Raw genomic sequence first — 23072 nt, 5'->3', positions numbered from 1 at the left:
AGTCAAGCAGAGAAAGTCAATTATCATATGGTTTCACTTATTTGTGGAACATAAGGAATAGCTGGAGGACATTAGGAGAAGGAAGGGAAAAATGAAGGGGGCGGAATTGGAGGGAGAGATGAGCCATGAGAGACTATGGACTCTGAGAAACAAACAGGGTTTTAGAGGGGAGAGGGGAGGGGGGATTGGTTAGCCCAGTGATGGGTATTAAGGAGGGCACGTACTGCATGGAGCACTGGGTGTTATAAGAAAACAATGGATTGTGGATCACCACATCAAAAACTAATGATGTATTGTATGGTGACTAACATAACATAATAAAATTAAAAAAAAAAAAAAAAAAAAAGACTCCTGCAGGCTAAAGCTCCTAAATTGCTGTAAGCTTGGTTATTCTGGCAAAATGTAGCCTTTGGCCAAAGTTCTAATAAAACACTATCAAGAAAGGATTAAGGACTTGCTGAAATTCTTCTGGCAAAAAGGTAGCAAATCATAGGAGTCCAGGAACTCAGAATCAACTGGAGCCTAATTTGGTCCCACATCAGAAGAATCCACCCCTGCTGCAGAGATAACGGTTTAATTGGTTTCTAAGAACTTTTCTTGGGGTGGATCTCTGGTAAGAGTCGATTCTGGCCTCAAATGATGGATCCAGGTTGTATCATCCCAACACTTAATAGTTGTGCAGCCTAGATTAGAGTAGTTAGAAGTTCATAGCTTTTTTTCTTCATATATAAAATTGTGAAAATGATACAGGGTTAATGAGGTAGTTATCAATAATGTAGAAAGCACCTAGCCCAGTAGGCATCTGCCACATTGTAGGTAGTTTATATATTGTAACTCATCATTATTATTATTGCTTATGGCAGATTACCACTGTGTCTACAAATCAAACATACATATTTAAGTGATTTTAAAATCATCAGTTCTTAAAAAAAAATCACCAGTCCTTTATCACACAGGTACATGACAACATTTACCTCCTAGCCAGAATCTGCCAGATCACAGTTTTACTTGCTTTACTGCATCCTGTTGGCAAGTTCCAGCTTCCTCTTCAAAGCTGTCTTCTGTTATCCACATTGATACTGCCCACTTTCTTCCCCAGGGAATGTGGGGACAGACAGTAGTCCGCAGACAGCCTTTAATGCCATCCTTTATATGTTTGCTTTAATTCTTTCACACTGCTCTCTGCTTTCCTCTCTTCTTTCCTACTCTTGATTCATTCGTTTATCAAACATTCGTTGAGGGGCAAGGTACTAGGTTGGACAGTAGGGATACAGAGTTGACAATGCACAGTCATGTCCTGCAGGATATCACAGTCCAGTGGTAGAAACAGATGTGAGCATATAACCACAGTGCAATTAGGTAAGTGGTAATGGAAGGGTTTCCAAGGTACTTTGAGAACACAAATGATGAGGCAGCTAACTCTTCTGGGACAGAGAAGGTTTCAGTGAAGTATCTGAGCAAATTTTTAAAAGATGATTATGGGACCACCAGTCCATGAGGTGATAATGATGATGGGGAAGGGAGAGACAGAAGAAAGGAGAGTTACTACAGTCCAAGGGGTTGTGTAGATGGAGGAATTCCAGCAGAGAAAAGCACAGACATTGGCTTAGCTAAAAGATTTTAAGGGAGGCTTAGGGGGAAAAAAGAAGGAAATTCAGGGGAAAATAAAATAATCTTTCTCGAGGATACTTTATTGGACTAAAGAAAAAGTAGTTTCTGTCCCACAAATACCTAAGATTGCTCAAGGCAAGAGCATATGTGTTCACTATAATTCCTACTGAAAAGATGAAATCTTTGAGATTCATGTCATACTTTGTAGAGATGCTGTGGTAAACAAAAATTATCAAGGCATTTAAGCATCATCTAGGGAAGAAGGTTCAGTTTGGTTTGAAGTAAACATATTTTCTCTTAACTTTCTCCTGCCTTCTCCTTGTATTGCAGTTCAGTAGGTGACATAGCACTCTCCTCTCCTTGCTAGAGTGTCCTTGTAATGGAAATAAAGGACAAGAACTATGGCAAACCAGTGTCTCTATCTGCATCTCTAATGCCCTTATATACACTTCAAGACTGGGGAAAACATTTTTAAAAAGCTCTCACCACCTCTTTTGCCTCAACAAACAGTAACATTATAGCAAAATGAGCCCAACCCAGTGAGGGCAACCAGCAAAAAACCCAACCTTCTGACTTGTCCCTTTAACTCAGCCTTGCAAAACCGGTAGATTACACAGGAGATGCTGCCAGAAAAAGCTTCCCTCAAGAGTTATTAGCAGCACAACCATATTTTAGGATAACATAAAGAAAAAAAAATGTTCTAGGAGTGTGGAAGTGCAAGGAGAGTATATTACTGAGATGAAAAATGGACAAATTAATTTTTGACAACTATGCCAGTTTCCTTCTTTGTCCCTAAATTCTCCCCCTAGCTCTTACACCCTACACATTTTCTTTCTCTCTTTTTTAAAGATTTTATTTATTAGAAAGAGAGAGAGAGAGAATGAATGAATGCGGGGAGGGGCAGAGGGAGAGAGAGGCAGACTTCCCGCTGAGCAGGAAGACCAATGCTGAGCTCCATCCCAGGACCCCGGGATCACGACCTAAGCTGAAGGCAGACGCTTAACCAACTGAGCCACCCAGGTGCCCCCACCCTACACATTTTCTGTGGGTTTCTATCATTTCCTCATTCCTGAGGAAACAGATCTAGAAGAAAGTGGACTCTTCCCTAAGCCCCAAAACTCTTCAGAGTACCTTGGTAAGTGGATACCATATTCTAGACTAGGGAAATAGGACAGGAAAAGCAGAATACATTTGTATATGATTTTTTTACAAATATTTACAGAATTAGAGCCAAATACTCTAATTCTTAGCTACTTCTAAGGATTTTCTTGCGTGAGTGTGGTTAATTTGGATTTGTTTCATCTTAGGTGAAGACTGGTGTCAGCAATTCTAATGAATATTAGAAATGTGTCAAAAAAAGGAAGGAAGGAAGGAAGAAAAAGGAGAAAGAAAGAAAGAAAGAAAGAAGAAGGAAGGAAGGAAGGAAGAAGGGAAGAAAAGAAAGAAAGAAAGAAAGAAAGAAAGAAAGAAAGAAAGAAAGAAAGAAAGAAAGAAAGAAAGAAAGAAAGGAAGGAAGGAAGGAAGGAAGGAAGGAAGGAAGGAAGGAAGGAAGGAAGGAAGAAAGAAGAAAGGAAGAAAGAAAAAGAAAGAAGAAAGGAAGAAAGAAAGAAAGAAAGAAAGAAAAAGAAAGAAAGAAAGAAAGAAAGAAAGAAAGAAAGAAAGAAAGAAAGAAAGAAAGAAAGAAAGAAAGAGAAAGAAAGAAAGGAAGGAAGGAAGGAAGGAAGGAAGGAAGGAAGGAAGGAAGGAAGGAAGAAAGAAAGAAAGGAAGGAAGGAAGGAAGGAAGGAAGGAAGGAAGGAAGTCTATTCTTCAGATATAGTTCAGGCCATGAACACATCACGTTTCCCTGTCATGTGGAGCTTTATTATTTTTCTTTAAAGAGGTATAATTGACATATAACATTATATTACTTTCAAATATACAAAATAATGATTCAATATCTGTGTATATTGCAAAATTATCACCACAATAAGTCTAGTTAACATACAGTATAGGTCATACACACACCACATCTCCCTGTCCTGTGGAGTTTTATTCTAACATTTATATTGAAACGGTCACCAAAGTTGTGTTCCATTTGAGTTTTAAAGCATTGGAATAAGAAAGAACCAAAGGTAATCATCTAATGAGCAAAATCTCTCCCTTTTATGCTGAGATTGAAATTGGGACCTTGAAATAGTTGGTTACCTTAATTTGATATCTCATATCAAGGAATGGTTTAATGTTAATGTTGTATGAATTCCAAGAGTTTCAGTACATTTAAAGAGAGGTGGAGAGGACATTTTAATTACTGTGAAGCTACACATGATCACAAATATTTTCTTATTATTTTGTAAATAACACCAAACCTTTTTTATCTCCATCAATCCCAACCACTGTGGTACCATTTTGCATGCAGACCACTCAGGCTAAGGAGCATTAAATTTAATTTGTGCAAAAGTTCAAGGTGGAAAAGCATGAAATTAACTTGATGCATTTTTATGGCATTTTCTCTCTCTTAGCTTCTCTCAGCTTTTCCAATCCAGAACGATTTGATTGACTGTGTCAGGATCTCCCCATCCCTGGAGCTTCTCTCTACTCTGTTCAGTGAGATTTGCAGGCTTCTGTTAATGTGTAGCTCATTCTTCCTTAGTCTACAGGCAACCCAGGTAAAGGAAACTGATTTGTTTGGTTTGATATTTACATTGGCAGGGCTTCAGTCTGTGCTCAAGGCTTGCTCTTCTTGGTGACTCATCTCTTTCAGGAGTGTGTGTGTGTGTGTGTGTGTGTGTGTGTGTGTGTGTGTGAGAGAAACAGCCCAAGATGACTCAACTCATTCAAGAAATCATTCAGCCTGGTCCAAACAGTTTGAAAAGATTTTGAAAGAAAGTTAAACCTTGTATAAGGCTATGCAAGACAAAACAACCTATCAACAATTGGTTGCTAGTATAATACCTACCAATTTGTAAGGTTACAGAGACATCTCAACCTGGGTGTGAGGGATAAAGATGAGGTATCCCATATTATATCAATAAAGGAAGCACTTCTACACAATTTGAAAAGTCCATAGAATAAGAGCTGATTGAAGATGATTATGTTTAGAAAGAAAAAGAGAGATGGAAATAAGACTATAGGTTGCCCACTGTAGATTTCATTTAATGACCAATTGTTAAGCATTATAAGAAATGCCTGCACCAGGCAGTATAAGCACTCCTCTGATTATTAAAAATCCAGAAAGCCATTGCTATCAATTCTGTTCATCTTCTGATATGATCATTCAACTAATTTTATTCAAATAACCTGGTTGTGCAGAGATTTTTAAAGTTTTGTCAGGAGAGGTTTGCAAAGGAATGTATTTGCAATGTTGAAAAGGATAATAAAAAGAAAAACAAAATGTTTGAACACCACAGATGGAAATTTCACAGTATTCCATTATGTTCATTATTATTGAAAAAGTAATGATCAGTGCATATTTTGTTCATTTTATAGAAATAACCATGTAGTAATTTTTTAAAATGTACCTATTTAAAATTTTTTCTGTTCATGACCATGTGTCTTTTTCAGTGCTGGCTGGTTTTCCTTAAAAGAACCTCTTCTACCACACTAAATCATTGATGTCTTTTTGGAGAAAATGAGGTGTTTCTCACCCCAAACATCCCAAAGGACTTGTATTTCATTTACCAATACCCAACACAAAACCAGACCACCCGATTCTGTCTGCTGTATATGGTATATCCACGGATAGTGGGCTCTTGAGGTGCAGGTTTTATGCAGCATCATGCATTTATACTTGATAAATATGAGCAAATAAATACACGATTCATGCCCTAATTCTATGAAACACAAAGAAAGGCCTTCCATTTCTGAAAGGAGTATAGGAAAGAATAATTAAAATGACACAGGCTCATTGGCAGTGGCTTTGAAGGAAAGTTTAAAGGGACAAATAATAAACCTATAATTTAGAAAAATAGGGCCAGCTTTCTGTTAATATTGAAAACATAGAAACACCAAAGAGACGGAGAAAAAAAAAACATGAACATGAGAGAACATTTGTGTCTTGGGAAAGAAGGGCAGATTGATTTATCCTTTTCAAAAAGAATACTCATAGAAACTCACAAGATAGAGATTTTCATCCTCATTGCCCAAATGAGAAAACTGAAGATCTGAGAAACTATTGCTAGTTGAAAGTTATACAAATAGAACATAATGGAACTAAGATAAACCCGAGTTCTAAGAAATTCAGAATTTCATTCTCATGAGTTTAAGAAAAGTGTCTCAGAGAAATTTATGCCTGTGCTAAATTCTGAAAAAAAAAAAAGAATTAAAGCCTGTTTTATGAACAGGTAAACATTGGAGAAAGAATATTTCACACAGAGGGGTATTTTAATAATAGCTATCAAAGTATTTACTATGTGTTCGATATTTAATGTACAGGTTACATAACTATCAAATTAACATTCAAGATCTTATTTGGTTCCCTTAACAATCTAATAAAGTAGGTAATGGTACATTTATTTAAGGCAAAACTGAACACAAGAAAACGTTGAGTAAACTACTGTATGTCAGCCTTCCTTGGAGTAAAGTCCAAACGGGTCTCTAAAATCTATGTTCTTTCCAAAGTCTTAGGATCACTAGCACGTCTGGATCAGAGTGGGTGGGAAGGAAAGCGGTAGAATTGAGCCTGGTGGGCCGAACAGAGTCCAGGTCACAAAAAGCTGTGCAAGCCAAGGGAGGGTGTTTATACCTTATTTTTGGTTAATGAGATACCTTTGAACAATATTAAATGAGGAATGGCATGACCATACTGAAGCTTCAAGGTCATTTGGTAAGGTATAAATTGGAGAGACTCACACAAACTGGAAGGCAAACAGGCCACTAGGTAGACAATTTAAATAACTCAAAGCAATAAATAATGCCATTTAGTTAAGTAACCATGGGATTGGATTAGATGAGGAAGATTCTAGATATATTAAAGAGGTAAAAATGACAGGTGACAAGATATAGACCAATAGATTTCCTTGCTAAGAAAGGAGTCTGTAATTATTCCCAGTTCTCTGATTTGGTTACTGCATAAGTCAAGGGCATACTAGAATTGCTGGGAAGCAAATAAGCAACATCTAACAAAGATCCAGTTATCAGGCTAGATTCAAAATTCATGGGAATGTTTTCGTATAGTTAGGATTCAAAAATGGTACCATTAGAATTAATTTGGAGAACACGTGAGAAAACAATTTATCCTTAAAATTATAAGATAGGTGATTTCTGTGATTGAAAGCATATTATTTGTTTTCATGTTTAACTTTGTACCACGTTCCTAAAATGTAAACTCCTTGAGGACAGGATTTGTATTCTTGTTACCACTCTAAACTCAGCATATAGAATAATCCACAATATAGAGTAAGACTCAGTAAGTATGTGTGCATTGGATGACTGTGCATCGCATATGATTGAGATCCTGATTACAGGAATCCTCATAGTTTATGTAGCATTTTCAGCCAAGTGTTCATGCGATATTTTATTTCTGACCCTGTCAGATCAATAAAATTGAGGTCATTTCTGACATTCTGAGAGGACAGAAATGAGAAATGTAATGACAGACTCCCTGAACTCTGGCCTTACCTTCTTCCTGCAAATAATGAGCACCACATTAATTTTCAGATTGGATGTTCTTAAAAATTCCCTGAAAAATCAATACTACAAAATGGTAAGACTAAGGTTAGGTGATTGATTCATCAATTGATTTTCTTTTAATTTTTTCTGGCAAAAGGTAGTTTTTTTTCAAGGTCAATGATAACTACCTAATCTCTAACTCCTTTCCCTAATCTCTTTCTCCCTCTTGCTGCATTTATCCTTGAGGACCAACCAGTGCTGGATAAAATGTCTCGAGCCTTCTAACTCAATCAGTTCTAATGAAGTAGAAATGAGGGTACATATGATATCAGGAACACTGAGTCTATGACATGCCTGTGAAGGAGCAGAGTCAGTAAACTGGAATGAGCTCAGAGATCCAGAAAATCCAAACATGGTTATAAACCTAAAGTCAGAATACCATGGAGAGAATCGGAAGTTTGGTTCAGAGTCAAGAAATGCAAGAGAGAAGCAGATCATGGAAACAGAGAGAAGATGTTCACCTGGCTCAGAGGCTCACCCTTTCTTTTCCTCAGGTCCATCTCAGCAGGGACCTCTGGAAAAGTGTCCCATTCTGTATACACCTTTTCTCTCTTCTCCGTCTCCAGATTTTCTTGATCTTTCATAGTTCTCTAAGGTTCATCCTCATCCCTTGGACCACCCCCCCACACAAAATCTTATATTCTAATAGTTTCAGGTATCCCCATAATGCTAATTATAGCAAAGTTCCTCTTTCTATCCATGTTGATTCTTTCTTGAATCCATTTCATAGCATTAACTGCATACAAAACATCTTCAGTTACAAACACTAGCGAATTTCAAATACAATAATACAAAATATATTGGCACTGTTTGTTGTTGTTTTACCTATTTCCGTTGTTACTAGCTTCATCTGAGTACTCCTCACCTTGTGTCCAGATTACTGCAATGCATCCTCATCTGGTAATTCTTTCAATCTTTTCTACTTCAAATCCAATTTATACCTAACTTTGAATCAAAGAAAATTCAAACTCCATTTTTATTATATTATTTGTCTGACTTAAAAGAAAAAAAAAGAAAAACTTAATTAGCTTTCCCTTACAATGAAGTTTCTTAACCAATTTTGTATAGGAACTTGCCTTTTTTGAGTTTTCAAAAGCACTAACTAGAGGTTGTATAATCGCTAGACCCTGTTAAGAGGAGCCCAATTGTATTAAAGAGGGCACGTACTGCATGGAGCACTGGGTGTTATAGGCAAACAATGAATCATGGAACACTACATCAAAAACTAATGATGTCATGTATGGTGATTAACATAACATAATAATAATTAAAAAAAAGCCTAAAAAAAAAAGGAGGAGCCCAGTCCTGGATGCTGTATTTAGAGGCCCCATTGCACCCTCCCTTGATCATGGCTCCCTCTAATCCCCCACCCTCTACCTCTGACAAGCAATTTAGACCAGAGCAGTTACCCATCAAGAGTTTTTGTTCCCTAATCCGAACTACATTCCAGATACCTGCCTAGGGCCTACCTGTGTGAGCCTCTTTCCTGAGTCCATCTTCCTAATAAGGAGTCATGAAGCAAATCTGTGCATGTTTAAGGTCCAAAGAGTGGCCAAGGAATAAATGTTTACAGAGGGTATAGATAAAGTTGGAATATGTGTGGTTAAGTGTCCCAGAAGTCATAGTGAAGGATGGAGTTAAGGGTAGGAAGAGAAGGGGTATAGGCTATAGGTCCCCTACTGTCTTTTTCTGAGATAAACTCTAAGGGTATGGTAGTAGCTTTCTATCACTGCATAAACAAATTACCACAAACTTACCAACTTCAAACACCACCAATTTATTATCTCACAGTTCTGTAGGTCAGAAATCCAAATGGGCTCAGATGAGTTCTCTGCTTAAGTTCTCATAAGGCCAAAGGTATGGTGCTGACTGGGCTAGAGTATTATGGAGGATGTGGAGAAGAATCTTCTTCCAGGCTCAGCTAGGTTTTGGCAGAATTCAGTTCCCCATAGTTGTAGGACTGAGTCACCATTCCCTTATAACCATCATCCAGGGGCCATTCTCTTATCTTCTGAAGGCCACCTGCATTTCCACTCATATGGCACATTCATCTTCAGACCAGCAACAGTTCATGGAGTCTTCATCTTTCAGACTTTCTTTTCAGCTAGCATATAAGAAAAAGCTCTGTGTCTTTAATGGCTCATATGATAACTTTGGCCCACCAAGAAAATCCGGATAAAAGCCCTATTTTAAGGTCAATTTTGCCATGCAAAATTACCTAATGAGCAATATCTCATCATATTTACAGGTTCTGGGGCTTAGGGCCGGATGCGTTTGGAAGCTATATTAATTGGTTTGCTAAGGCTACCAAACCTAAGTTCCACAGACTGGGTGGCTTAAGCAACAGAAATTTATTTTCTCACAGTTCTGGAGGCTCAAAATTTGGGGTAAAGGTGTCAGCAGGATTGGTTTCTTTGGAGGCCTCCTCACTGACTTCTAGATGATCGACCTCTCCCTGTGTCTTCCCATCTTCTTCCCTTTGTACATGCTGTGTCCTGTTTTTTTTTCTTACAAGGATGCCAATCATATTGGATTAGGGCCCACTCCAACGACATCCTTTTAAACTTAATTATCTCTTTAAAGACACTATCTCCAAATATAGTCACATTCTGAGGTACTGGGGGGTTAGAACTTCAACATATGAATTTGGAAGGGACATAATTCAGTGCATGATAAAGGCTACTTTTAGAAGTCTGCCTACCACAAGAATGCTAAATGTGAACCTGGCCTTGCAGCTTTGGCCTAAGAAGACATACTTGTCAATGTAGGAAGATAAAACATAGTATGCTTAATAGTTTTCCAACTTTGCTATTTTAAGTATTTCGATGTATGGTATGTATTCCTGCTCCAATGCTGCAGCTCTGGTGGGTGGCCTGGATAGAGAAGTGAGGAATCTAAAAGGAAATGAACAGAGCCTGAGGCTGCCTTTCTATGGTAAGCAACTGCAGTGGCAGTGGCCACACTGGAGTCTATGAGGTGAAGTCTAAGGATCTACTGATACATCTAAGCCTAGTGAATGGGAGATAAGGCCTGTTTTCCTTAACCTGTTATTACTAAGAGTACATAGAGTCAATCAGATGTTCTTTGTTCATCCTTGTAAGATAGAATACCATGCTCATTTTCTCACTCTCCCCCCCACACCATGCCCCACACAATCTGACTATTTGGCTCCTTTCTTTTGGAGCCAATTCTCTTAGTCCATCAGGGTTGTTGTAACATGCTTATAATCCACCAAGATTGGGTGGCTTACAAATAACAAAATACTATCTATCTCTCATGATTTTGGAGGCTAGAAAGTCCAAGATCAAGATGGTGGCAGATTAAGTGTCTGATAAGAGCCTGGTTCTTGGATGGCTGTCTTATCTCTGTGTCCTCACATGGTAGAAGAGTCCAGGGTGCTCTCTGGGGTCTTTTATAAGGGTACTAACTGCATTCATGAGTGCTCTGCTCTTCTGATCTATTCACCTCCCAAAGGCCACACCTCCAAGTCCCAGTGTATTGGGGATTAGGTTTCAACATACATATTTAGGGGAACACAAACATTCAGTCGATGACACCAACTTTCCATAAAATCCTCTCTCTTAACTTCTAAGACATGTTCTTGCCTGTTTTAGTCATTTGAAACTTAGCATTTCCAATTTTATACAAACTTCTAAGTTTTTTATATCATACAATATCTCTTCTAGATTATGATTGTGTTGAGTTCAAGTTCCATGGCTTATACATACATCTCCCCTTGTTCCCTCATATAGAGGGAATGCACCATACTTGTTAAATACTCCGATGAAATGAATTCAGGTTATTTTCCCAATGTTTGCTCCTTATGGATGCCACATGAAAAATGATTTGGCATTGGGCACCTGGGTGGCTCAGTTGGTTAAGCGACTGCCTTCGGCTCAGGTCATGATCCTGGAGTCCCTAGGATCGAGTCCCGCATCGGGCACCCTGCTCAGCAGGGAGTCTGCTTCTCCCTCTGACCCTCCCCCCTCCCCCCTCTCATGTGCTCTCTCTCTCTCTCTAATAAATAAATAAAAGAAAAAAAGAAAAATGATTTGGCATTAAAATAAGTTCGGGCAGTTTTTACAAAGTTAAAACATGTTTCTGTACTTTAAGATGTCTCAGAATCTTTAGTATATGACTCTATATGGTTACTATCCAAAAGGGAATAATAATGAAGCATTTATCAAACTTATTGGCCTTTTATTTCAAGAGCATCTTATATAACTAATGTTCCAGAATATACACTTTTTAAAAGGCTGGCTTAAAAGCTAGTCTTCACCAACTCTCTTTTTAATATAAATATGTATTATTTATAAGTAGCATATAAAATAATTCCACATATTCATATGTATTTAAAAGGCTAGTCTTTATCCTAAATGGCCCAACTATGGGCAAATGATCAGGCTATATTAAAACTTCTATCTCATATGCCAATCTCCCACTTATTCAAGGTTTTCAGGGGAAAAAATAAACTTCAGGTCCTTTTCACAAAGTTTCGTGATGGATTGAACTCTATGTCTATTGAGAAAAAACCAGAGTAAGCAGCTTTATATAAAAACACAAAATATTAAGATTTCAGTTATTAACTGAAATCTATTAAGGAGGGAGAACACAGAATATCTGGCTCTGGAGGGCATTTAATTCTTTATTGCTAAACAAATGGTTTTGACATCTGTGAGGCTGATCTTATCAGGTTTTCCTAGGTTGTAACCTCCATGAAAATGGACACAGCAGCTTTCTTAAGTTTTACAGAGTATCTTAAGTGTATACTATCTAAAAATGTTGATGATAACAACGAACAGATGATTTTTGCTCCATCACAAAGATGTTGTGAAAATTAATGACAGGCAGTCTGATAAGTGCTTGGAGTTCCTTTGGGGAAGACTGTATAAAAAATACAGTACTTTCATATAATAAAGCCTTTGTCTAAGTACCTAAGCACTTGTGTGTTAGATGATTTTAAAATACATAGTCAATGAGGCATTAACCTCTTTGAGATGTAGGCAGATAAAGTTTATGATTGGTATGAGTGTCCAAACATTAAGCTATCACGCTGGGTCCGGTGGGTAAATCCTTGACTTAGTCTTCCTATTTTTTCATTATTTACAAATATCAAAGTTCCAAGATGTAACCTCCAGAGAGCTGATGAGAATTTCCAGTCCCAGAACCCATTCTTATTATTTTAGCTGACCCGCAAGTAACTATGTTGTGGAAAACTTTATCTAATTTGTAATAATGCCATGGAACTGAATTTTCCATTAGTACTTTCATACATTGTATTTTCCTCAAATACTTTTGCTTTTTTTTTTCTAATTGAATTTCTCACTTTTGAAGCCAGAGTTTCTTTTATCAATACTGTTATTAGCATTTGCATTCCTATTTTTAACTCCCATTTCAAGGCATGCCTTGAAAACATTTTGTTGAAAGCAGTTATTTGCCATGTTAAGAGTGTTGTAGTTCAGCAAAATTGAAAAATACATCTACTGCATTAGTAACATAAGAACAAAAATGTATTTTATCACTTTGAGTATGTAAACACACAGGAAACAGAAAATCAAATAATAGAACTAAGAGGAGACACAGTCTAATGGACTCAGCAGAGAATTAGGAGCCAAAAATATCTGAGCTCAAACCCTGGCTTCAATACAGGGTTCTATGTCCTTGAGTATGTTCTTTTCTCTTTGTGGGGCGGGGGGGTGAAGCAAAGCACACACACACACACACACACACACACACACCTCACTGTAGTAGAAATATGGGAGGGTGGTCAGAAACATGACAGATATTTCAGTATTTTCTAAAGCAAGATTTTCACTTTAGCTATGACTGTTTTTATTTCCATCAGTTTTTGTCACAAATTTGACACTGTCTCTGTTTATGCCACCATAATTCTAATTGTTTAGTCTCCATACCCTTTGAACCTGAATGCTTCCCAGGCATAAGTAAATCATTTGAAAGCCCTGAATCAAACAGCCTTACTCTTCATTCTTATACTATACCCCAGCATGCAGTTATATATTCTTTAAAGAGACAACGAGTTCAGGAAGCAGAATATGCATGCCTGTGGTCTCAAGTTTCTCTAAGGGTTTAACCAGGTTGAATATATTCTATTACATTCAATCACCATCTGTGACATTTGGACAGGAAATAGAACGCATGGCACCTCACCAGCAACTTGTATAAACTTGTCATTTTAATTAGTCAGGGACCATTTGTGTGAGGGCTTCTACATCACCTCACAAAAAGCAATGATCTCCTCACATGAGCAAAACATCCTAAAATACAGCTTGAAGGCAGAACCGTGTACTGTGCCTTTGTATTTCCAGCATCTAACAAAGTGTTGGATATACAGATAGGGCCAAATGAGTATTTGTTAAATTGACCTGAATAAGTTTCTGTTCAGAACTACACAAGTAATAGTATTTCCCCAGGAACCAGTTAGGGGAAAATGAGTGGGTACAGACCATAATTCAGCTCCTTTATCATCCTCTTTCTTAGGTGTCCCTGCTGCTGCTACATTAGTCACTGTCCCATGCAAGGACTGCCACCATAGTCTGGACTTTAACCCAGGAGAATCCTTCTCCAGATGTTGTATCTTGGCATCCTGGACAGACTGCTGCATATGTCATCTCCTCTTCCATCCCTTTCTATTCTTCCTACAGGCCTGTCTTATGTAGGAAGGGCTCCTCCTCTCTTCCCACAATGGGCTTCTTAGAATTTCTCTGAACAGCAGTAGAAAACTTCCCTCAACTACTCCAACCCCTCTCTATCTTGTGAGTTAACACTACCAACCCTTCACTGTCCCCTTTGCTAACTGGACAGATAACTGCTTCTGCCAGAGTCTTCCTGCGGCCACTTCAATCCTTTTTGTTGTGGAGGCTTGCTGCAGTATGAAAGACATAATTTCAGTAAATCACTACAGCTACTGCCCTAAAAGTATCCTCTTATTTGATTTTTTGCATAAAGACGCCACCACATCTCTGGAAGATAAAATATGTACATACTTCCAAATTAAATCCTTTTTAAAATTCATGAGGTTCTTGAGGTTCTATATATAAACTGGAACTATTAGGGAATAGACTTTCTTCCCAGAATATTCCTTTGTTGGACCTCTTTCCTTCCCTGTCTCACCCAAATGAGACAAAGGCAAAATGGTACTGTCTCTCAGGGAGTTTGGTTTAATCAAATGTGCAAGTGGAAAAGCCCCACATAAAACTTCCTTTCCTAGACAGAAAGGTGAACGTGATACATGTTACTTTTAATGGGAAGTAAGTCTATTTGGGGGTTAACTGCTGTGTACAGGCAATGAAAATATGGGGGTTCTGCTCTAGCCAGGTCAATTCCTTAGCCTTTGGCCAAGTCTAAGTCTCAGTGTATGGTAAGCTCAGTGGGATGGAAGGATAGAGGAACTGAGAGAACCCTAACTATGCCAGGTTGCCCTCTGGTACAGTTAGAGATCTGCCCTGCAATCTAGCTCTGCAGCTAGGTGTTGGCTTATATGACAATAAGTTGAGGGTAGAAGAAACGAGTAGATGGTGTCTCTAAGCTTAGTGGGTAAAGAGGAATAGATTAAGAGACAACATTTCACCTTGAAAAAAATATTGATATAATGAATTCCAGCCATAAATTCTCTTTAGAAGAACTTTGACATTTTCTCTTACATCCTATACTTTGATAAGTGAAGTCCTTTTTTTTTTTTTTTAATAGGCTGGGACCTAAAAGAGGGAGATGGCTATGTAAGAGAAAAACAAATGGAATACATATGGCATATTGACCTTTCACTGAGTCTGGAACAATTGACTGCTCAAACATTCTACAAGTGAGGATATGAATGATTTAGGTATGAGTTCAGCCTAAAAAATGTGTTAATACAGACAGAGAAGTAAATGCATGTAAAAGCTACAGACAGTAAAGCCCCAAATGCTCACAAGCCATTAAGTATATGTTATGGATTAAAGGGTGGCCCCCAAATCCATACGTTGAAATCCTAACCCCCAATGTGATGGTATTAGGAGGTGGGGGCCTCTGGAGCACGATTAGATGATGAGGATGGAGCTGTCAGTTTGGGATGAGTGCCCTAATAAAAGAGACCCCACTGAGCTTCCTTGTCCCTTCTGCCATATGAGGACACAGCCAAAAGACTATGAACCAGGAAGTCAGATCTTGGGCTGCCAGTACCTTGCTCTTGGATTTCTCAGCCTCTAGAACTGTGAGAAGTAACTATTTATTGTTTAAGCCAGGCAGTCTATGCTATTTTTTGTCATAGCAGCCCAAACAGACTAAGACAGTTTACATGGACCAAGAGAGAGATGTAGAGCCAAAAGGAAGCAGAAATTTGAAATCATTGCTTCAATGTCATCTAAAACAGGCAGAACAGAGAGTAACATAAAACTAGAAATCTGATAAAAACTAGCAAAGGACACTAATCACAATATGATAGGCCACTGAAGTACTGTGCAAGATTTCAAGTATATTATTGCAAGACAAAATATCAAAGACTTGAAAAAGTCCAGAAACAGCAACAAAATGATAAGTGGTATCAATGTTTTTAACTATGAAGAAAGAGGGGGAAATTAGCTTTATGTTCATTAGAAAGGAAGGGATTAGAAGGGATAATTATTGAGGTGTCTAAAACCCTGATGAATACTGAGAGGGGAGAGACAGGAAATGGCTCAAAAGCAAAAGAGGACATCAACGGAAAGGAACAAAGAACTGTGCATTAAAGGGAATTCAGAAACAACGTATTTACAGAATAATTACCACGGTCCGCAGAAAAGGCTACGGATATCATCAGAAGGGCAACATCCAAACCCTGAGTGTATTTTTACCATGAGTCAGATGAGTGTCTTTGGGGTGGGGGATGAGTTGGGGGTGGGGGGTACTCTACAAGGCACAGAACCTGCATGGAGGGATTGATGTGTTTGTCAGGACAATGTGGCTGCTTTCCTTCCTGAAATGTGAGCTGCTCTCCCTCATTAAGTTAGCATGCTGATCTGGCAGAGCCACATCCTGGAATCCTGAAAACATCAGCTTCCATCTAAACTTTTCATTTCTAATATGTTTAATTTGGCTTAGTTTGATGGCAAGTTTACAATATTATCAATATGCGTATGGCCTGCTATCTGTACCGTCTGATCCTGAGTTACATGCCTATCAGAAAAAGCATAAACCAGATAGGATGTACGGTTGGGCAAACCTCCAGGTCTGGAACTCTGGTTCAGTCCTGATAAATACCAGATAATTTTGAGAACTCATCTAAACTGGTCAGTATCATAGAGCCTCTGACTTTTCTCCAATCATCTGACTAGCTCTTATTCTCTGGAGGGAGGATAAAAATTCAAAAAGCAGCCCATACAAACCATGGTTTTACCATAATTTGATTACTGTTATGAAGTATTTTGATACCCAAATGTCTCATAGTCCAGGGCAAACCCATACTTGTTCGATGTATGTCCTAAGTTACACTCACCCTAAATGTTAAAAATTGTAAAATCCCAGAGAACAGGCCCACCACGGTGGCTGCTTGAGTCACCTCCATCCCTCTGTAGGGTGGAAGGTTGGCTTCATTGGAAGTCTTTCTCCTTTCAAACTAATTCAACTCTCCAGCATCTGTGAGATCTTGCTGTGTTAAATTTCTCTTCTAAAATGTTAGTCTCGTTCTTTCCCTTCAACCCATAAATATGTTCCAATACCTTCCCCAAAAATGCTCCCTCTTGTTACAACTGTATTCCATCTCTCTAATCTCTCAATCAAGAAAATTCTCTCTGGACCAAAAAAAAAAAAAAAAAAAAGGCACAAATTCATGGGTTCTGCTTCTGCATGGCCCCCAGCACCCATCAACTCCCCAGCTTCTATGATTTCGCTTCTGGCCTCAACATTACACTAAACTTGCTTGGGCAAAGGTCACTAATGACCTCCTACTAACCAAATTCAATGAATATTTTTAGTCTGGGGTATTCTTGGAGAGTTTACGTTCTCCTTCACACTCTTGCTTTCTTTGGCTTCAAAAACTTCAATGCCTCTTCATTGTCCTTCCACCTGTGTTTGTTCCTTCTTACTTTCTTCATGATTCCTCTTGCTTTACGTACTCCTTCAAGTTGGTATTTCCCAGATTATCTCATTATTCTTTGTTTCTTTTCACTCTATTTACCCCTGAGCTTCCTTATCTGATCTCTAAATCCCATTTATTACCCACATTCCAAACCTCCCAAATCTTTTATTTCCATTCCAGACCTTTGCTTGAATTCTAAAACCTCACATGAAACTGTCTACAAGACATTGTCTGACTGTCTCTCACGTATGCCAAGCCTATTACATGCATCCCTGTAACTCACTGAACTTCACTCCCTCTGCCCATCTGCTAAACCCCCCTTCTCTTTCTATTTGCCTCTGTTGATGAAAACTCATAAATGGAGAAAGAATTCTAGGTTCTTTTTTCTTCAACATCCATATCCAATGAGTCAACAGTTCTACACATTCTACTTCAAACATTTTTTAAATTTTTATCTTTTTAGATTTTATTTGTTTATTTATTTGAGAGAGAGAGCACAGGCACAAACAGGGGGTGGCTGAGGGAGAAACAGAATCCCCACTGAGCAGGGACCCTGATGTGGGGCTCGATCCCAGGACCCCAGGAGCATGACCTGAGCCAAAGGGAGGCACTTAACCAACTGAGCCACCCAGGCGCCCCTCAAACATGTTTTCAGATTTAGCTTCTTAGCCTTAGTTCCTACTTGAATGATATTTCACTTGACCTATTGGAACAGCTTCCTTGCTGGTATCTTAGACTCTAGTCCTCTTCCTTCCAATGCATCCATTAGCAAAGTTTTGGGTAAATCAAATCTGATCACATACTGTCCTGCTTAAACCAGGCCATGTATTGTATCAACACCAGAAAATAAGTTCTCTAAACTCAGCTTCCTTCAATCTCATCCTTTGTGTGCTCCATTGAATCTTCCCTGAGCCTTTAACACGTCCTTGAGGATGATTACACTCTCTTGTATCTCTATGACACTGTAAAGGTCCTCCTCAGCTGGAACACCTTCTCTCCCACTCCAGTTATTTTCCTGGGAAAACCTTTCCATAGGCTTAGTTTAAACATCATTTGTGGCACATTTTCCTTGATACTCTCCACCTAGTACCATCCAGAATTAGGCATACTTTGAATGATCCCCCCAAAGCATTTTACGAAAGTTTGTATTAGAGCTTATGTCTCTGTGTGGTTTGCAACATGGTATTCACTGTTAGATTCTGAGTTCTATGAGGTCAGATATGATATCTTATCTTTTTGGTTTCCCCTACTGGAGTACCTGGTACAAATAGATACTCAGTAATTATTTAGTGAAATCAATAAACAGTTTTGTTAACTATGGTTGTGGGATATTTAAGTTCCCATGGTACCAATGGTTGGGAAAGAATTCCATGTGATTTCTTTTACTATAAAAAGGGAAGAAGGTAAGACTGTTGAATCACAGACCTGTACCTCTGAAACAAATAATACATTATATGTTAAAAAAAAAAAAAGAAGAAGATGATGATGATGATGATGATGATAACAGGAAGGGAAGAATGAAGGGGGGGGAATCGGAGGGGGAGACGAACCATGAGAGACTATGGACTCTGAGAAACAAACTGAGGGTTCTAGAGGGCAGAGGGGTTAGCCTGGTGATGGGTATTAAAGAGGGCACGTATTGCATGGAGCACTGGGTGTTATACGCAAACAATGAATCATAGAACACTACATCAAAAACTAAGGATGTAGTGTACGGTGATTAACATAACAAAATAATAAAAAAAAAAAGGCAAGAAGGTGGTACTGGGCAACTTTCTCTAAGCTAGATGGAAAAATCCCCATGAATTTAAGCCACTAGGGAAAAGTTTTTAAATCTACACTTACCCTCCCCCCAGAAAAGTGCAAAGAATTCAAGTTTTTGAGCAAATGCTTACTAACCAACCACAGAAGGTATTTTAGAGGTGTCTAGATCTGAATTTTCTTAGAGAAGTTTAATAGTAGCAACACATGTGGTATATGTAGCATTTTTTCCTAAATGTTTCCATCTTTATCTTGGCATATATTTTCACAGATCTAGCCAGCAGATATGAGAATATACTGAGATTTCATTTAGCATATGAAGAAACCAAGGACTCAAGATGTTAGGCAATTTTCTCAGAATTATACAATGTGTCACCAACTGATTGGTATCCAGTCTCCTAAATCCATGTTTCATGTTCTTGCAACCTAAATTTGTTGTCTCCTTTTGAAAGGGTCTTCCTCTCTCATGTCATTTCTTTTATTAATGCATATATGCATTCATTTTACAAAGATAAGGGCTACAATAAAAGAGGAATAACCACTTTGGAGTTAGGGGGCCTGACTGTGAGTTCCTCTCAGACACATGCAAATATTCAATTGCAGCCACACATAATGACAAGAGTACCTGGGCCTGGCAGATCTGGGCTCAGTCCCAGCTCCACTGCTTTCTGGCTAAGTTATCTTGAGCAAGTCACTTTCTCGGAACGTCAATCCCCTTATCTACAGAATGGGAATAACAATACTTACACAACTTCCTACGTGACTCTTGTGAGACAGACGGAGCATGCAGAACCATTTTGTCAAGTATAAATGTCATACAATCATCTGGAAACTTTTAGTGAGTGTTCACTGTGTGCAAGGTAGTGCTCTAAGTATTTTACTGACTTGGACTCATTTTAATCTTCACAATGAATCTATGAAGCTGACACTATTATTATTCACACTTTATGATGAGAAATTCGAGGTATGCAGGACTTAAGTAACTTTTCCAAAACTACACAAGATATGGAGCTAGGATCAAACCCAGACAGTGACATGGCCAAGCTCATCTCTGAATCTTTTAGTTCTGCGGGCTCCCAACACATTGAAGACTGCCAAGTTCTGGGATCCTCAGATGTATCAACTCACTTCATAGTTTTTTATGTGTATTATCTCACTCAATCCCTCTACAATCTTGTAAGTTTATCCAGAGGCAGGAAATAAATATAAAGAAGTTCCATGGTTGGTCTTCTGGTCTATTCTGAACACAGCAGTCACAGCAAGATCCCTTCTCTCAAAACCCACTAATGCTTCCCATTTTATCCAAAGTAGAATCTCGAACCTTTGCCATGGCCTACAAGGCCCTGCATATAGGGCCCTTTACTGCATGTCCTACCGCTTCCTCACTCCTCTCTTCCAACCACAAGAACCTTTTTGCAATTGCTGAAAAATGTCAGACATGTTCCTGCTCTGGGGCCACTGTCTCTACGGTTCCCTCTACCGGGAATGTAGTTACTCAGATGACTGCAGGGCTCATCCCTTCACTTTATTCAGGTCTCCGCTCAAAAAATAAATTCTCAGAGTCTCCTTCAACTGTTCAATATAAGATAGGAATCATCATTCCCCTCAACCACTCTCTTAACTCCTTACCCTGGTTTTATTTCTCTTTGTGGCACCTGGCATCATTGGCATCCATTTAGGGCACCTGATAAATTTTACTTTTTTTTTTTTATTATTATCTGTTTCCCTTCTGCCATATACACGTAAACATACATAAATAGTCTCTCAACGCCGTCCCCCCCCCCCACACACACACACATTAGAATACTAGCTACTTTATCAAAAGCTCTTGGTTTTGCTTTCTGCTGTTACCCTCCAGTACCCAGAACAACGCCTGACATGGAGCAAAAGCCTCGAAACTGACAAATTGTGTGAATAAATAACTCTGTGCCCTCACAGAGTTTAAAATCTGGTAAAAAAGGCAAAGGAAGATTATTAAGGAAATAGCTGACAGTAACGGGAAAATCTTGGATGGTATATTTTTTGCTGCATTTCTTTAGAAATTTTTGAAGCCCCAAACATAGTCCTCTCTGATGAGGTTGAGTAAATATTACCAAATAAATATATAAATTAGCTCTCTCCTACAGAAGTGCCTACCTTTTGCTTCCAGCCACATAATGGTTTACTTTACTGCCAGTGGCAAACAGAGGATTAAATTCACTTGACTCAAGCCAACTGTGGACCACGAAGTGGAGCTGAGGCATGTGCAAAATGATTCTTTTCATTTCTGATCTCTGTTAGGAGAAGGTTTTGTTTAATTAGAAGTTACAATGCACTCGTATTACCAAGGTTCCTCACTCATTTTTAATCCAGGAGAATGTAGGATTGACTGACTGGCGTATTATTCTTTCCTTTTTCTCTAAAATTGTTTAACTACCTCACTATTTCATACTGCCATAAGGCAAGTGAGGTAGGAAAATAGGTGTCTAAATAGGAAACTGCTAACACAGAGCCAAGCATGGGTGGAGGGTAGGAGAACTCTTTTGAAAGAGAGTGTTTACAGAAGTTTCAGAATTGTGAATAGGCAAGACACAGAGATACTAAGTTTTGTGCTGGTCCTAATTAAAAATTTACCAGCATTCACTATTTTTGATAACCCTGAAAGGTAATGTGGTAGTGTTATCACCATTTCATGGAAGAGTTGCTTAGAAGCCAGGGAGCTGAAACGTACAGCTCCGCAGTTCCCTGGCTAGGTCCAGTACCTCAATTTCTTTCCTTTCTATGAGGCATTAGGAGTCAGTAGAAAAAGCAGGGGCTTTGGAATCAGACAAAATTGATTTTAAATTTTGGATCTACCGCATATTAAAAGCTGTGTGATTTTGATATGTCACCTAACCTCCCTGGGAATGTTCCTGCCCACCTAAAATTGCACTTATAATACCTAATCACTAGGACTTTGGGGGAAAATCAGTTGAATTATGTAGCAATGTATCCAAGTGGTCTTGGGACATGAAAGTCTGTTACCTTTCTCTCCGTCTTAATAGAAAAACAACAACAACAAAATACTCCAACTAATTCTTGATAAAAGAATCCAGCAATGAAAATCTCATTTTATCATTTTCTTTTTAAATGAAGATTTCAAATGTTTCTTAAGAAATGTCTAGGGATTTGGGGATCCAGAGACTCTAATTAAAAGGGGTTCTGATTCCTACCCCCAAATGGCAGTGGACCGAAGCCACACTTAGCCTTCATACAAGATTCATGACAATCTGGGGACTGGCTGGGCTCTGACACTGTATTAAATATGTGAAGATCCAAGCTGCTCTCTACATAACTCAGGGCAGAATAGGGATTGCTTTGTAGGTACCCTGGCTGTTTTAAAGTTTTCTTTTAACCCAGTGACTTTGAAATGTCTCAGTATTTTTTTGTGTGAGTGAAAAGAGAGTCAGACAGAGGCGAGCTGACATTCCCTAGGGACAAATCGTGTTTTCGGCTCCTCTTTATACCAAAGTTCTTCTTGCATTTTATCTTATATCTCCTCCTACAAGCTAAAGATATGAGCAGTTCCTCTTTTCTTACCAAATTTAAGGGATGGATGCTGCAAGGACATCCATCATCCATTGGATCTTAAATGCTTTACTCGATGTATAGAAGGTAAGTGCAGGAGTTTTCATTAACCCCCTAACCCTGAATTTAGCCTGTGTTCTGCTCATGTCTCAAGGGGGTGGGAGGCCCTGAATGAGCTCCTTTGAATGCCCAGGTTGATACTCCCAGAATTCAGTTGTGAAATCTGTACCAGGAGCTAGCAAAAATTGAAACTCTGATTCTAAGAGGAAAAAATAAAATGGATGTAATTATACAGGGAAGGAGAACAACACCACCACCGAACTATGAAGCTGTACGAAATCCATATTTTCTTAAAAATTATGTCACGGCCCTTTTAGAAGGGAAATAGAGCTAAGTACTGGTAACCCGTTTATTTTTTGTTGAAATTATTTCATTTAAAATATGCTTGAAACAAG

The sequence above is a fragment of the Eumetopias jubatus genome, unplaced genomic scaffold (genome assembly GCF_037043125.1).
Source record: "Eumetopias jubatus isolate StellerSeaLion01/CBP00866 unplaced genomic scaffold, mEumJub1_p1.0 scaffold_2, whole genome shotgun sequence".
In the NCBI taxonomy this organism is placed as follows: domain Eukaryota; kingdom Metazoa; phylum Chordata; class Mammalia; order Carnivora; family Otariidae; genus Eumetopias; species Eumetopias jubatus.
The sequence above is the reverse complement of the archived record's forward strand: the minus strand, read 5'-3'. Positions refer to the sequence as shown.